The 18,049-nt window shown below is 32.1% G+C and overlaps 1 pseudogene; it reads right to left on the minus strand.

Moving 5' to 3' along the window:
- The window catches only part of LOC142322804 (nucleolar protein 6-like), a 110,697-nt pseudogene that overhangs the window by 91,977 nt on the left and 671 nt on the right, over window positions 1-18,049 (minus strand).

Consider the following 18,049-nt stretch of genomic DNA (forward strand, 5'->3'; position numbering starts at 1 on the left):
AAAATCCAGATTCACAACAATATGTGGATGAAACTCTACTAACTACTTGCAGCTTCCAAAGCAATTTGTAAAACAGGAAAATAGCCTAATCAAAAATCTTCAACATTCATGCTTGTGAATTCTGTGTTTGCTTGAGAATCACATTTTAGGTTGATTGCCTGTTCCTGAATATGATCAGGAAGTACATCCACTCGATTTTAAAGGGATCTCTTGTCAACTTAAACTCCCAGTTCTCTGAACTAACATCTGGAAAATAGTCTCCAATTTCATTTTTCAGTGCTACCAAATGCCCTGATATAAGGTCCTTCGATTCATTTTATTAGGTGTAATGGAAGATTTTTTTGTATCATCGAGGAGGTCGTTCAATCTTGGAAAGGATGAAAAGTTTGGCTCTGAACTCTGAAGGTGGCGTTGCTAAAGAGCTATCTTTTCAGTGAAACCCTTAACTGCATCATAAGTCTTCAGAATGTTTTTCTGACCTTGTAGCTTCAGGTTCAGAAAGTTGAGGGTTTCAAAAAAGTCTGATAAATATGTCAAGAAAAAGATAAATTTATTATCTGTAAACTTTCTGTACAGATCTTCTTGTCTTGGTCATCAAAAAAATGTCAACTTCCAATTTTAAGTCAAATAATTTAGCAAGCATATTAACCTTTGGACAGCCAATAAACTTCTGTGTGAAAAAGAAGCGTTTCATGAACTGTTCAATTGACACAACACCTCAAAGAATCTAGTGTTCAAAGCGCTGGATTGCTTTGAACACTATTAAGTTACTTCCCAATAACATGCAATTAAAATAAACTGCTATGTTTATTTAAAGCAATTCTGAGTGATTCAGGTGGAGTCTAACAAGCTAAAGCTTGTCTGTGAATGATACAGTAAGAACCAATTACTTTAGGGTTCTTTTTCTTAGCCAATTCTATAAATCTTGATCGGCATCCTGTCATCCTGGCTTGGGCTCCATCAGTACACACTCCAATAACTTTCTCCCGACAAAGGTCATTAGCTGCTAAAAAAGTAAAAATATATCAACAGCTTTAGTTGTCGTTCCAAAAGATTTTGAAAACAATATTTTTCCTCAAAGAATTGTTTTCCTTCAACAAATCTGCAGTAAAACAATAACTGTGCATGTTTTGAAATGTTGGTTGCTTACCACAGTGCAAAGAAAAGAATGGGGAAGCTCTTTAGTTTTTGCACTACTTGATTTTTTAAATCCAGAGCCATTTTGTCAATTCTGTAGTTTACTGTGTCTTTTGACAGAGAAATTTTTGCAACTTTACAGCTGTCTTCACTGAATATAGTACTGTACTACAAGCAGTAAATAAACCAGGTTCTATTAGTGTCTCACCAGTTGTTTGAAATTTCTTGTCTTTTGCTATCAACAAGGTAATTTTGAAAGAAGCTTCAACAGCTTTATCATTTTCCATTAGAAAACTTTCAGCGAATCAAGTTTCATTCAATTAAGACCATTTCTCTTGGCAGTAAAAAAAGTCAGTAGGCTTGTCTTTCAGAGCAGAATGATTTTAAGACAAATGTTATTCCAAACATCCAGGCCGCATTGCATGATTATTTAGAACAACATGGCAAATAACACACTAAGGTAACTGACTACTGTTTTTCTCAATAAAGGTAAATCCAAATTTAATATAGTCTTCACTATTAGTCTTTTCTTTTGTAGTGATTTAGTCATTTTCAATCCTACAACAACAACACACAAATTGTCACTCTCAATTTTTAATGCATTTAAAACAAACACAAGCGTCAAGAATCACAACAAAAATGGCAGCTGACAGCTACGCTCATACACAGATGAATCACATGACTGAAGACACTGGTACGCATGATGCCAAAGTAAGGATAACAAAGGGAAAGCAGCTCAGTGAGTAACCATTCTCATGCTCTTACAGTGTTGCCAGACACTTAACAACTTTTTGTTTTTTGACAATTATCATTTGTTCGATTACAACGTACAAAAAACTACGATAATTTTAAAAATATACATGCAACCAAAAAACTGGGTAAATTATAATTTTACTTTTTTATTTTTTTTTTAAATACACTTATGTCTCCCTTGAGATTTTTTATGCCCCTCCAGGGAGACACGCCCCCCAAGGTTGAGAACCACAGCTTTAGACAATGTATATATGTATATATATATATATATATATATACATAGATATTATATATGATGATATATATTAATATATTAATATATGATATTCATCATATAATCAATCTAGTTACTGAGAAATCATATATAAAAGGATAAATACGCATGGTTTAAACTCAAATTTATTCTATGCAAATGCATTATTTACACCTACAAATTACGAGAAAACTCTTGTATAACGTTCCTGAATCTCCTTATATTAAGTCTTCATATAACATTACCATATAAAGTTTCTTTATAAGGTTATTTCTCCTATACCTCCATGCTTGCTGCAACATCTATAACTGGAACAAGTGGTGTTTAAATTGAAAATAATAACATATATGGTTAACTTAGATAAAGTTAAATAAAATTCTACAACTACTATTCAAATTCATTCCTTACCATCTACAGTAACTTCAGACCACCATTTTTGTCTAACATTATTCTTTGTTGGTAAAAATCTTGATAATTTAAAACTTCCAGTTTCAGGTAGTGCATGAATATAAACTTTAACTCGTGAGCTCCATTGGGCTGATGGTTTCACCAACAAAATAGGTTTAAGAGGGTTTCCTGAACGAAGGCAAAAACAAGGAGGTGTAGATGAATCTAATGCAGTACTACTGAGTAAATATTCAGCTACATGACAAAGATATAATGAGCGCTTCTTATGATATCAACAATTAAGGTAATCTTCTTTATGAAAAAAATTCTGAAAAAGTTAAAAATAAAATGAATGTACTTTTAAAAATGTTTCAAAATACTATCATAACAGCATTACTTTAATTTTAATAGATCATATTGTAATTTTATTAACGTTAAGCTGCCAAAATTAGTGCCTAACTTTTTTTTGATAACTGTATAAATTCTCAAAATGAATAAAAAAGCTATCAACATAAGATTTTGCATTGAAGCACGTACTGGAAAGAGTAAAGTAAATTTGTTTCTTCGTCACAATGGCAAACCAACTTCTTTGAACATTTTTCTTTAAATCATTAAAGAGTAACAAAATAATAAAATCCAACAAACAAAAAACTACAATATTTAAACTAGATGTGATTCTTTAAGGTCATCAAGTCAGTCTTAAGATTACTGCTTAAGTATTGTGAACTGAATCTAAGTAAAAAAATATATAGTCGCTACAGAAAGATTGGGTGTTAAGAATATAGAAAATAATTTACATGAACTTCTGAAAGAGAAGTACGACATCAAAAAATAAATGTAGAAAAATCTGTTACAACAGCATTACAAAGTAGAAGATGCTATAGATCTTTATGAAAATAAATCAATTCCACAGAAATAAATAGATTGATGAAGACTCACAAGAAATTTTGCCTCTTACATATAAATCTAAAATCAAAACCATGTCACAATTTTATTTACAATGGTTTTTGCCTAAATATAATAAACAGTAAATCAAATAACTAGCAGTTTAAATAAAAATTTTCTTAATAATTAAAACTCGGGTGATGATAGTACAAATGCATTTTTGCCCTCTAAAAGAAAAAATAATTAAAATTATTGATTATAAAAAAACATTTATTGCACATATATGGCTAACAATAAATAGACAGAAGAACATGATATTCAGTGTTATGTCAGTAACCAATTAATTCCCTGTGCTGGCAACATTAATGCAGCAAGCATATGTCTCCAATGGACAATACTGTAAAGCTATTATGTAAAAGTAATAGTATATAGTATAATAAAAGATTTATACAAGATTGTACATAAAAATGGGCAGTTTGAATTACTCACTCCAAAGACATAGTGAGATAACAGGGCTTCTTACATCACTTTACCTCCAGGCAATGCATTTAATTACAGAACACAGCTTAGGTGCATAATGTGCATTAACAGTAAAGCAATTTATAAAATTATTAATTGTTATGCAGCAAAGTAATGAGAATATCATTGCCACTTTCAACTTCAACATCATCTGGTTTCTTCAATTCATTTGTAAAGGGAGAAAAATTTTGAAACTACAAGTTCCAGCATCCATTTTCAGTAAAAAAATTTGAACGTCAGAAACTATTGAAAGTCAGATTCTCATTTCTCTAGTTTATTACTGTTACTTCAGATTGGCAGAGTAACATCGGTCAAATTTTTCTCAGGCAATGAACCAAATAATTACCAAGTGAACAATACATGTTTCAGGAGAATGGAATTACAGCCCAGAGTGTGATAATATTAATTTAAAGGATCTTTTTGGATATCAAATCATGTCCCAGAATGGTGAAGTGCAAGAATACTAGATCTTTGTGAGTGATTTTCTCTCATTAATAATAAACTGAAAGCTAGGATTTATGAAGTGACTGAGACCATCTTGTCAAGATGGTGTGGCTATGGCCACATTTATTCTTCCATTTTTCAGTTACTCTTCCAGTTATTCTTGATCAAAAGTCATAAGATCCTTGCACATTGACTTGTGACCCTAATTGCAAGGATCTTATTTTAGATTGAAATTGTATTCAATCTCTTTTTTTACTCTGTGTATACTCATGTTTACTAGTAGTGCTTATTAACTACAATACTAACTACATATCTTCATTTTTTTAAGAACACCCATTCAATAATTTAGTTAAAAAATTTCCTTTCACATTTTGTGAAAATCGGCATTTTGTGATTTTGTATACCTTCTCTTCCATACTTTTTGATCTGTTTACTTTCTTGCAGAACCACATATTTCAAGAGATATTCACTAGTAGATGGTGTATTAAAAAAATACCAATTTGGGTTTCAGTAAGAGCATGAATATAAGAGAGGCCATTCTGGCTCAGATAATTTCATATGCCAAGATTAAAAAGAAAAAAAGACGTTACATGCTTACAGGCAAACATGGCATTACTGGACTTGCAGCAAGCAACTGATAATTTAGAATGAAATAAAATGATTAATTTTTTGAGAAAATTAAGACTTCAGTATAGAAGTAGAATTATTTATAATCTATATAACAACAAAGGAAGATGAAGAAGGATCAGCTCTTATTCAGGAAAAGTGACAAGGACATAATATGTAGTTAATTTTTTAGTCTTAAGATAATTTTTCAACTTGTATATAAAAAAAGCTATATAGGAATTTAAAAATAAAAATTAAAAGCAGAAAAGCTAACAAAGGAGAAAAAATAAATGTATTAAGAATCAACCACTGATGACATTATCCTTTTGGCAAAACAAAAATAAAGAAATATGTCAATGGGGATTCAATATTGTGGGGAAACACAATATAACAAAAGTGGACGAATTTTATTATTTAGGTAGTAAAATCACAAAGGGCAGATGATATAATGCTAACATCAAATCAGATCCAACCCCACTCCCCCCCCCCACAAAAATAAAAGTAACTGCTGGAATTAAATGTACAGATCTAAAAATTAAAAAGATTCTTTTAATATCTGCATTGAGTGTAGTAGCAAAAAAAACTGAGTAGAAAATAATACAGGCCAATGAAATATGGTGTTACAAGATGGAAATTAAGTGAGTTAATAAAATTTGAAATGGAGAGGTCTTAAAGCACAAGCAAAAGGTGGGAAACTTTAGGCTGAATTTTGTAAAAAGTTGGACTAGGTTAGTCTGTATAAATGTATAATTTCATAACTGAACTGCAGTATGCAGAAATACATTTTCAAAATGTCACACTGGATAGCACAAGAGTTGTTTCAAAGATTATGCCCAAATAATTAATGCAATGTTAGTCAGTGCCCAACAGTTGATTAGAAGATGAAATTTGACTCATGCTCTAAAGTAAATGAAGAGTGTTAACAGATTCTGAAATCTATCATAAGAATAACTTACAATTTACAGCACACTTTGAGTACTGAAAAAATAAACTGAATATAAATACACCTCGGTAAAACAAAAAGATAGTTATTCAAACAAGAATTAAATATGTACACTGATACAAATAATATTAAAAATCCACTTACTTGTGGCATGGTAATGCCAATATCAACAGAGTAATTTGGCTGTAATGCAGAATCTGAACTAAAAGAACCAATACATTTGACACATGCTGGCTTCATAAACTTAAATTTTGCTTTTGAATCTGTTGGTAATGAAGGCAAAGGATAGTGAACTCTCATAACACTTAACCAAGAATGATCATCAAGCTGTGGAGGTGAAAGTAACAATGTAATTATATCACTAAATAATTAATTAGTAGTAATACTAAAGACTTAATAGTAATACAATTAGATTGGATGATAAAACATTAAAGATTCTTGATCAGTATTTTATTCCTTACGTGAAACAAAATGACCATTTTATAAATTTTAAAATTATATGTAAAAAATATTTCCTTTCTACATGTAGAAAGTTGTTGAGTAGACAAAAAATTGCAAATTAGAAGTAATTTTTTGAAATGCTGTTCATTTTTTAAAATTTTATTTTAACTATAACCAACTGCTAATATACACATTAGCTACTATACTAAATTCAATAAAATGCAGTTATTTTTCAAAAGGGAAATTATAATACGATAAGAATTCATTTATTCTGGTGATTTGTAGGAACCAATTTACTTAACATGAAGTAGTTATGATAAATCATGTTCTTACTTTACATCATTTTATTTTCCATGGTGCTACTCGTATTAATATTCCAGATTATTGCCTGATCAAAAAATGCATATTGACAATTAAAATAAGTCCATAAAGAAACATACTGAATTAAAATAAACATAAAATATGAAACTGACGAAAACATACAGAACACAGACAAAAAAAAAATCTCAACATTCATTCCCACATTCAAAGAAATTCAAAACAAAGATATAAGAAAGAGCAGTATAAAGAAGGCACAGGTTATAATTTAAACAAGAATGAGATTAAGGTATTCTATTCATAATAAAATGTGTTATAAAATAACAAAACTAAACAGAGTAGATTATGGAGTAAAATAAAATTACCAATATCCAGCATTACATCAAGAAATAATAAAATGAATCTAGGCCAGTGTAGAATTAACCACAAAAAATCCTAAATTTGAAGCAAAATTAAACAAATGAAATACAAAAAGAAATTTTTGTATGTATAATCAACAGCAACCAAATTAATATGACAACTTAAGAATCAAACATGAATTTTGAACTGAAAACTGGAAAACCAGATATGCTTCACTTAGAAATTGAAACAATCTTCTGGTTATAATTTTTGAGATATGGCACTTCAAACTGTCTTGACTAGTTTGAATTTTTTGTCACAAGTATGTACACAATAAAAAAAAAAATGAAACACTGTTATGTGATGGCAGCATTCAAAACAAATGTACTCGTACACTACTAGACAACATGAAAGTTTGTGCTACAGGTACCGGTAGAAGGTAATTTTTCTACCTAATTCTTGTAGTGATATTTACAAGGTGGCGCACAAAATGATCCAACATCTGGTTTTGTTAAAAAATATTTACTTGAATCGCAATACATAAAAGTAAAATACAATGTGTTTACTATATACCTGGAGATTATGTTCTGTTTATCACGGTTCAGTATGGACACCATCACCACCATCTAGCAACTTTTTCAACACTGCACACCTCATTGATCAGCATTCTCAGTTCCATCGTTGCATGAGAATGTTTAGGGAACATCTTTTCCTTTAGAAATTCTTCCAAGAAAATAGTCATATGAATTCAAATCAGGACTGTTTAAGGCCAGATTTGTCTACATACAAAATTATTTGAAATGACATTTGCGTTAAAAATTTCATGCAGAAAGTCTAACAACTTTAACTGTGTGTGGTCTGGCACCATCCTGCATGAACCAATCACTTTCTAATTGAAACCCTTTTGCAAAAAGCTGAGGAACAACATCATTATGCAGCATGTTTAGATAACATTCACTGTTCACTGTCTGTTCAAAAAAGAATGGCCCATTACCCCTTTGACTTGAGATAGCGGCCCATACCGTAATTCTTGGACCATACTGTACTTCTTGTGTGATGATGCACCTTTTCATGAAGCACGCGTAGATTTTCAGAAGCCCAAAAATGCACATTTTGTGCACCACAATGCTGGTGGCAGGTGATTTTAATGCCTGGTCGACTGAGAGAGGATCTGCCAGGACAAACGCAAGAAGTTCAGTGGTTATGGACGTGACTGCAACATTGGATTTAGTAGTGCTAAATGTTGGCGATGCATACACATTTCAGAGAGGACCCTTGGGCTCTATAATCGATGTAACTTTTACCTCCCCTGAGCTTGCTGCCCGCATTGCAGACTGGAGAGTGTGGGAAGGCTATGTGGCCGGTGATCATCTAGCGATCTTGATGACGATCGCTGGCACCGGAGCTGCTGTATATGTGGGGGTCGCCTGAGTTCGATGAGGCTGGGGACACTCTGCTCGTGCATCTGATGGTGGACACTGGTAAGTGGTGTGACTATTTCAGATATCTGTCTTGACTGCTGTGTGGGTGTGTATCGCGTGGGTGTTATGGATGTTTGAAGCTTTGTCCTGTTTTCTGCAGGGTTCTTGTACGATTTTTTTGTCAGTGTTTGTATTTGACGTGCTGTATGTGTTGCTTCCAATGGTGTTGTTTATGTGGTGTGTGACATTTTTAGGTTTGTTACGACTGTGTGTGGGAACGATTTCCCCTTCTTCTGATGAAATGTTTTTATAAGCAGTCCCAGGAAAGGGGGAAGCCAAGGGTGGAGGTTTAGTCGGTAATTTAATCTTTATTATAAATTAGTGGATCAATTTTCACACCAATACAATGAATTTCACAACCAAAAACTTATACTTCTTAATAAACATTTTCCAAATGATAAGTCTGCTTGCTTATTATGATTAACTTTCTCATTTTATGTTTAAATTAAAATACACATTCATATGCTCTTGACCAAGGAAATGCTGAACTACTGTCAACAATTCTTCAAATCTTAACAAAAATAATAAGTGTAAAGAGTAAGTAAGACTAAACTTAGTCATAAATTATTAAAACATTTATCAAACATATTACAAACCATGTCATCATATTAACAAACATCAATAATAGAACCTTAAAATAATGTAACTTGTCTTAAATATAAAAAATGACTCAACATAACTGAAGGTAGATGATAAAGGCAGTTGCCAAACATTATATAAAATAAGATCAAATTTTGGCCGAGTAAACTGGTGATCACAAAAAAACAGCTAATATGATCTCAACTGTTGGCTACTTTTTAACTGCTACTTTCATAACTCCAGCATAGAAATACATTTTCTATGTTAATTAGCAAGAATATGTTCTGAAAAGAAATATAATAAAGAAAACCTAATAAGTAAAAATGAATAATACAAACCGAATAAGTTGTTGAACTTTCTGGAATTTCAGATAAGAATTTTAAGAATTTTTCTAACCAAATTTTGATAGCTTTTGAATCCTTTTTTTGGTTTCACTTCAAGCAATACTTCTTCAATTTGCATACGGAACAGATTTGAATGAAGCAGGCTTTCAGTCTCTTTAAGTCTAATAATTTCCTCAGCTGTTGGAGGTTTTCTGCTAATACTGATTTTTTTCTTCTTTTTTACAGATTCATGTTCACTTTCAACTGCTGATACCTGTCAGTCATAAGTACAATAAATATACAAGATAATACTACAGTATCTATATAAATAAATGCACCTACACCTTTGTTAAAGCATACTGTACATTAAGCCAAGTGTAAGAATACTATATATAATTACCCAGTAGGCATCTTAAGTTCTTGATTTTTTTCTTCATTTTAAGTTACTCCTACTACATAAATATTAACTTCAGAAGTCTAATGATTTATAGACTTTATAGAATGATTTATAACGTATAAAAAAACCCATAATCAAATATTTTACTGTCTGATTTCTGTATTTTTTTTGGCAATACTAAAAATGTAGCACAATGCTAAATAACAGTGAAGATTTGGTAAAATTTGGCCATCAAAATGTTTTTTGCCAGTTAAGTCCCTGATAGGTTTAAATGTTAGACACATTGTACATTTTAATTATTTGTATGAAACTGCTTAAAAAAGTTAATATTGATGATATAAGGAATGGAACCAATACAGTGAAATTTAAGAACTAAGAAAATGACTTTTCCAGTACAATTGCTGATTTTATCCACTACATGAAACAATTTATCTATTAATTGACGGTAGGAAACTCCTAGCATCCCTTACTTCTGTTGTATATATATATATATAGTTCACAGTTCAATAATCATAACTTTTTTAGCTGCCTGTACATAAAATTTGTGATTTGCTATTTAGTTTTTATGGAAAAAATAAACTTCAACTGAGATTCATTAGGTTTAAAGCAGTTTATGAATATAATGTGGTGTGTGCTGTGAAAATGTGACAGTATCATGAATTTCTTAACAGTCAGGCAACTATGAAGGAGTATGAATAAAAGAGCAGGTGAAGTGATTCCAGGTCAAATAAACAAGGCGAATAGCCATTCACATGTACAGGATGTTGATGAAAAGATTGGTGCGCCCCTCCCTCTTCTAACTCATGGACAAACGCTGAGAGCCATTTGAGAACACTTCATAACTGAGGCAGATCTGGTGAAAGTCATAAGTAATGAGGAGAGAAGATTCAGTATGAATGAACTTCTATGGGGAATATCTAGGACGAGCATGAACAAAAGCCCAGGACGGAGTGCCAGGAAGCTTGCTAAAAGGATTGATGGTGTTGTACCCCTGGCTCGTTTTGATGGCTCTTAATAAAGCTTTGGGGAACATCTTCCCAACCCTTTGAAAGCAGAAAGGACTGATACTGATTCCAAAGCTGATCCTGGCTGGACAAGCCTAGACTTATCGCCTGATATGTCTGTTGCCAACATTCAGCAAATTGTATGAGCGACTCCTTGCAGAGAGAACCTGGATAGAGCTAGAGAAAACTGGCGGCCTTTTACCAGCACAATTTAGTTTTGTTAGTGGTAAATCCACAGTAGATGCATTAGGCTGTGTGAAGACCTGGATAGATTCATGTAGGGCCGTCACATGGAGGACCAGGAAGACTCCTTTACTGGTCCTCCTAGACATATGCAATCCCTTTAATAGTATACCATGGGCGGCGATTATGGATGAGATAGAGCGAAGAGAAATCAGCCCTTATATCAAAGTGGTGTTAAATAGCTACTTACGTGAAAGAGGTACTGATGGAAACTGAAGAAGATGAGGTACAGTTCCTTATGCAGGGAGGTATGCCCCAAGGCTCCATACTAAGCCCATCATTATTATGGAATATCACATTTGACAGGGTGCAGCAGCTTAATTTCCCAGGCAATGTGTTGCTGATAGGTTATGCCAATGATTTGGCTCTGTTAGTCTCTGGGCAGGAGAGATGGAACAAGCAGCCATCAATTCGGTGATCAGAAGAATCAGCACTTGGCTTCAAGATAAAGGACTACAGCTATCTTCTCTTAAAACTCAAGTTGTGGCAGGGATGGGCCGGAAAAATAAGACAAATTAGTGTCAGCGTTGATGGAATACAAGTTGGTATGATGCCACAAGTTAAATATCTAGGTGTTTGGTTTATACAGAATGGCTTACTTAGTAAACATCTTCAAGAAGTTGTAAACAAATCTGAAAAAGCCATTAATTCTCCAAGTCACTTAATGGGCTCCAAATGGGGGCCATGGTCTGATAAACACTGATTATTGATGGCGGCTGCCACAGCAGTGATATTGTACGCAGCACCTACATGGTACGAAGCCCTGGAGAAGAAAGGAAATGAGAGAAGACTGACCTCACTGCAGCGCCGCACAACGATAAAAGATTTCTGTGGCCTATAAAACAGTGTCGGCAGAAGTTTTGGCGGTAGTACCTCCTATTTGGTTGGTGGTCCTGCATAGAAAACGAAGATATGAAGGAATGTCCAAGACAGATACCAAGAAATTATAACATCAGGAATGGCAGGAGGCACGCTTGGGCTGATGGACGAAACGGATGATACCTAGGCTGGAACCATGGCTGGAGAGAGGTCATGGGGATGTGGGTTATTATATTACCCAGCTCCTCTCAGCCCATTGGGAGTATGGTGAATACCTTCATCATTTTAGGTGAAGGGAGCTGTCCAACTGTATGTATTGTGAGGCCTGATTGACTCGCCTGAACATACATATTACGAGTGTCATAGATGGGTTGAACTTAAACAACAACATGGATTAGAGTGGATTACACCAAATTCCACGGTGAAGTGTATAATTGAAGGTATCACGGAATGAATAAGATTGAATCGTTGGTGACAAAAATTATAAAGACGAAAGAAGCCAAATACAGTCAATGGCGAATGGTTTAAAAAAAAAATTTCTGTGATGGATCAGGAACTGGGAATGGCATAGCAGGGCCGGACCTCCCGTCCCAAAGCCTGAGGCAGGCAAAAAAATCAAGACTGAATCCCAGCTGGCAGGGTGGGGAACATAGCTGGGCCTGGTCTAACCCCCGCTTTGTTAGTTAGAGGCAGGCTCATGAAGAAAAGAAAAGATTCAGAATTGGCAGGCCGACCTGCCATGCCGGCAGGTGGGAAGACCCATTAGAGTCGGAGGACACTCCTCTGAGTTGAGTTATTCCTCATGATTGACTGCAGGACCAACCTAGGAGAGCTGAAAAAAAAAGAAGCCATTCACAACCCGACCAACCGGGGTTTTCATGAAATTTGGTATGAATTAACTGTTGATAAAGTTATTATCTGATAATATAAAGTTACGAGATCTGAATTTCAGATCTCTATTGTTAACCATTTTGTTTTTACAGCTCTTCAAATTTGCTGGAAAATGGCAAATTTTGACTTGTGGCAATAGTGTTAGGTTGACATAACTTTAATATTTATTACCATAGAATGATGCAAATTTGAAACTGCAACTGTACTGGAATCAAGAGAAAAAATAAAATGTGTATCAATGTTTTAACAAAAAAATATTTTTTGAGGTGGTAAATACTTACATTTTTGTTGGCTGAACTTGCAAATCAAATAAAACATCTTGCAAATCAAAACTAAAAGTAATGAGGTAATATGTTGCTCATTTGTATTGTCTAGTAATAAGAAAATAGTATACCTCAACTCAATCAAATGATCAATGATGATGTAATGCAATTACATCATGACTTGAGCAATTAATACAAACTGAAAGACAAAATGTATTGAGGGTTACTGTATCAACAGTTTAGTTTTAGACTGTAACTGTTTTAGTGTAAATAATATTAAATATGACCTAAAATATTTTATTTATTTAAACAACTTATTTGTGAAATAACATGATGTAAGAAAGCATAAGCACTGTAAAAATATGTCTGCCCTGAAGTCAAGATATTCAGTGTTCATTTATTGATTGCTAAGTGTTGGTGTAGTTACATAGTTTTTTTTAAGATACAAAGTTAGGTATCTTTTAAAGTACGACAAACTTTTTATAATAATAAATGTTGTAACCCATTCCAAGAAGTATGTCATAATAATGGTACTAAGAATTTAATAAAAGTGTTACCATGCATGAAAGAAAAAAATCCAAGTTTAGAAACTGATTTGAAGATTTGTGATAAGTGTTGGAAAAAACTTGCCTCAATTAATAATAAAGCTTCAGAAGAAGCAGGTGTAGATGATGGTGAAGAAGCCCTTTATGATGAAACAAATTATGCATTAGACAGACTCAATCAGAGTCTAAAATCAGAGTATTGAGGAATCACCTGAAAGCTCTAAAAGATTGCAAGAGAAAACATATCTTGCCAAAAAGATTACAAAACCTGAGTCATCAAGGAGGGAAAAATATTCAGTGTAGCTAGTAAAAACGATGAGACTTCATCTCAAGTTGAATCTGACAGCGAAATCCTAGTACAGTTGAAAGAAAAATTTAATTGTACAACAGATGTAAGTCTTAAAATAGCAATTCTTACTCTTCTTCTTTCTTGAAGTTGGAGCATTAAAAAAGTGAAAGATGAATTCCCAGGCAGTACCAATTACATGACACAACAGACAAAACAACTAGTTAAAGAACAATGGATTCTATCATCACTGAACCCTAAATCTGTAAAGTGTCTTGATCAAAACATAGTTGGATGTACTAAGGCATTTTATAAATCAGATGATGTAAGTCATGTAATACCAGTCAAAAAAAGATTACCACAATCAAATCAATCACCTTGTGAAAACATTCCAGTTAAAAAAACGACTAGTACTGGCTAATCGTAAAGAGATAATCAACAGTTTAAAAAAACTCATACAGGTATAAAAATTGGGTTTTCTACCTTTGCTGCTTTTCATCCTGTTTTAGCAGGTGGTATTGGAACTCATAGTGTATGTGTGTGTGTTATCGATCAACATGAAATTAATGTTTGAAGGATATAAATAAAATTATTTAACAAAAGAGTGCTGCAATTATTTCACTTCTAAACACTCTGAAGCACAAATTATTTGTAGTAAAATTTGTTATATTGGCGAGAGTAAGAATTGTCAAGATTATGACAATTTTAAAAACATTCAAGATTCAATATTTGTTGAAAATTCTGTGGACAAAATAACTTTTAACCAATGGATATCCAACTGATCGTTCAAATTTATAAACAGTAGAGAACACAGAAGATTTTATTGAAATGTTTATTGAAAAATTATCAATTCTCGTTCCCCATTCATTCGTTGCTTCTCAGCAAACTTCTTAAAAATCTAAAAACTGTAAATGAATCCTGAATCTTTATTACATTATGTGACTTTGCTGAAAATTATTCATTTAAGCTACAAAATGAAACCCAAGGATCACTGGAACAATCAAAAGGCTACAACTCATTCTTTCGCTATTTATTTTAAAAGCCAAGAATATGCAGAAAATGTTAATGATAATTTAGTTGTTCTGTCTGACTGCCTTAAGAATGACAAAATATCAATTCATCTATTTTAAAAAAAAACTAAGACAATTTTTAAAAGAAAAGTATAATATTGTGAATTAACTAATTTACTTCTCAGATGGCTCAGTAGCACAATATAAAAATCGTCAAAATTTTGTGAATTTAATATATCATAAGGATGACTTTGGTGTTGAGACAAAATGGCATTTCTTTGCCACATCACGTGGGAAGAGTGCATGTTATGGTCTTGTGGTACTCTCACAAGATTAGCAACAAAAGCAAATTTACAATGCCCATATCAAAATCAAATGACAGCAGTCGCTCAGCTTTATGATTGGGCTCAGTCAAATATTAAAAATATGAATTTCATATTTGTTTCAAATGAATAGTATTAGATAGAAGAAAAGTATTTAGCACCTCGTTTAGCAAAAGGGTGGCGATCCCAGATACTCAAAAGTTGCATGCTTTTCTACCTATCAGGAAAGGGTATCTTAAAACAAAAATTATTTACAAAAATGAAGAATGTGAATAATATTTCATGAAACATTTACATGAAGGAGAGTTCTGCATGAAACAGAAATTGGTTTTCCTTAACTTTCTAATATAAAAAATTCTGTCACGTGCACTTATAATGGTGCTTAGTAGCTGGCTTGTGTATTATCTACAAATGAATTGACAGAAGAAGTGGAAGTAAGTTTCCTTTACCTCCTTCTTATGTTTTTCCAGCACAGTGATATTCTAATATTACCTTGACAGGAAGCACTAACAAAAGTTAGTCTGAAAACTGCTGCTGGACATTATCTGGAAAAGAAACTACTCAGGCAAATGAAAAAACTACAGCGAAATTATAGGTATTTCAAATAAGCACGTTAACATTCTTTTAAAATTTAACTTAATACTAATGTTATTGGTATAATTTTTAAGAAGCAATAATGAAGGCCAATGAAAATATCAGATTAGATATATTAAATCATTATTATAAAAAATCATTTTTAAGAAACATTACTTTCAAAAATTAATCAGTACATTAGCTTTAATCAATACACAAGTGTATTTTATCAGACTACTGTTAAAATTAATGCAAATTCAAATATTTATTAAAAACAACAGCTACTGGAATGAAACAGTTAATTTAAGAATACATAAAACTTAAATTAGAAATTTTTATTGATTTGCCTTACTTTTTGTATATTGTGTAACATTTTAAGATGGTCAAAACATCCAAATCATAAATTCCATAACTGTAATTATTTAAAGACATACATTATTGTATTTTAATTATTAGTCATACAATTATTACTTATATTACTGTAGCTTCTTGAATTAGCAGAAGTGAGTCTTGAGAATTATATTTTATACATAATTTATTTTACACTTGAGTTTTTTTAGATAATTTAAATATGTATGAGATTTATTATTTTACTTAAAATTATTAACTTAATTTCACTTTTAAGCATAATGTGTAATAATTTTCAACCTCATTTTGACTTAATTAATATTCATTGCGGTCTTGTTATAAAACTATTTAGAAACAACTTTAAAAAAAAGTAAATTTTGCTAAAACATTGGTATACATTTTATTTTTTATCTCCTGATCCCAAAGCAGTCCCAGTTTCAAATTTTCTCAACCGTTTCATAGTACAATGATGAATAACACATTTTTTATTAAAAAATTGAAGACCTGTTTTTTCTGAAATTTAAGGTCAAATGTCAAAGGTGGTGACCATGAAATACAAATTTATGTAAACATAGGCTAATTGAATATTACATTAAAAAGCATCATATAAGCTTTAAAATAAGACCAAGTTTATTATTTTACCTAATAAATAACAATGTTATGTTGACCTAACATTACTGCTACCACTTGCCATTTTCCAGCAAATTTGAAGGGCTGTAAAAACAAAACAGTTAATGATAGAGATCTGAAATTCAGTATTTTCTCATAATTCTATCAACACTTAATTCATACCAAATTTCATGAAAATCCCAGTTGATCAGGTTGTGGACCTTGTTGATTTTTAACATGGAATGACCTGGCATCCTTCCATACCAATATATCTTATCCCTAACAGTTGAAAAAGATTTTCATGGTAGCTGTGACACAATACTCAAACTTAATCTTTAACATAGGACAATCTGAGACTGTACAGCTAAAATAGGTACACTACTACTGTATAACAACACTGTAACACAAAGAATCTTCAGCAAAGCTGAGAGTGGACAATTTTCCAACACCCAGTCTATAGCCCTTATCTGATCCCCTTCATATTTCTACTATGTTTTAGCATCAAAAATTTACCACTGTGGTATCAAATTTAAGTCAGGTAATGAAGTCAAGTATGAAAATTGCAACATCATGTTCCTAGATTCACTTTAAATAATGAATTTCTCACGAAGACAACTTACAAGGTAACCATGTTGAGAAAAGTAGATGTATTACTTTCCAAAACGTACTTATTTTTATAAAAATTAACATTGGAAAAGCAGTAGTTTGAAAACTTATTTTATGAGTTCTTTAATAAAATGAATAAGATTCCTTTAAAAGAAATTTCTTACGCTCTCAGTATCTTCTTTAGGAACGTAATATAATAAATACATTTCTAATTAAAACATATCAATATATAGTATTATTTCTCTATATTGTTCATAATTGACCCAGTAACAATAATAATTGTTTATTTAGAAAACTACAGGCAGACACCCAGTAACAGTTACAGATGGATGAAATTTTGTAACACGTGCAAAATACCATGCCTGACCAGGATCCAAACCTGAACCTTTGAATCAAACCTCCAGAAAGAATTAAAAATTGAAAATATTTAAAATAAGAAAATTATTTTGAATCATTAGCCATAAAATAAATATTACACAGCTAATAAACAGTTTACAAAAAATATAGTTAACAAACCTCGTCAATTTTTCTCTTTGTTATCTCCACTACTGCTGTTTCAATTTCGTTTTCAACTTCAAATTGCAATTCTTCATCACGATCTAAATCGAATTCTTTAACTTCACCCTCTTTTTCCTCATCAACCATTGTCACTGGGTTACTTTAGAAACTTAGCAAGTCGGTAAGCTACCTGTAAAAACACTGATTTCTAAAAATAATAACTACT

The sequence above is a fragment of the Lycorma delicatula genome, chromosome 4 (genome assembly GCF_047948215.1).
Source record: "Lycorma delicatula isolate Av1 chromosome 4, ASM4794821v1, whole genome shotgun sequence".
In the NCBI taxonomy this organism is placed as follows: domain Eukaryota; kingdom Metazoa; phylum Arthropoda; class Insecta; order Hemiptera; family Fulgoridae; genus Lycorma; species Lycorma delicatula.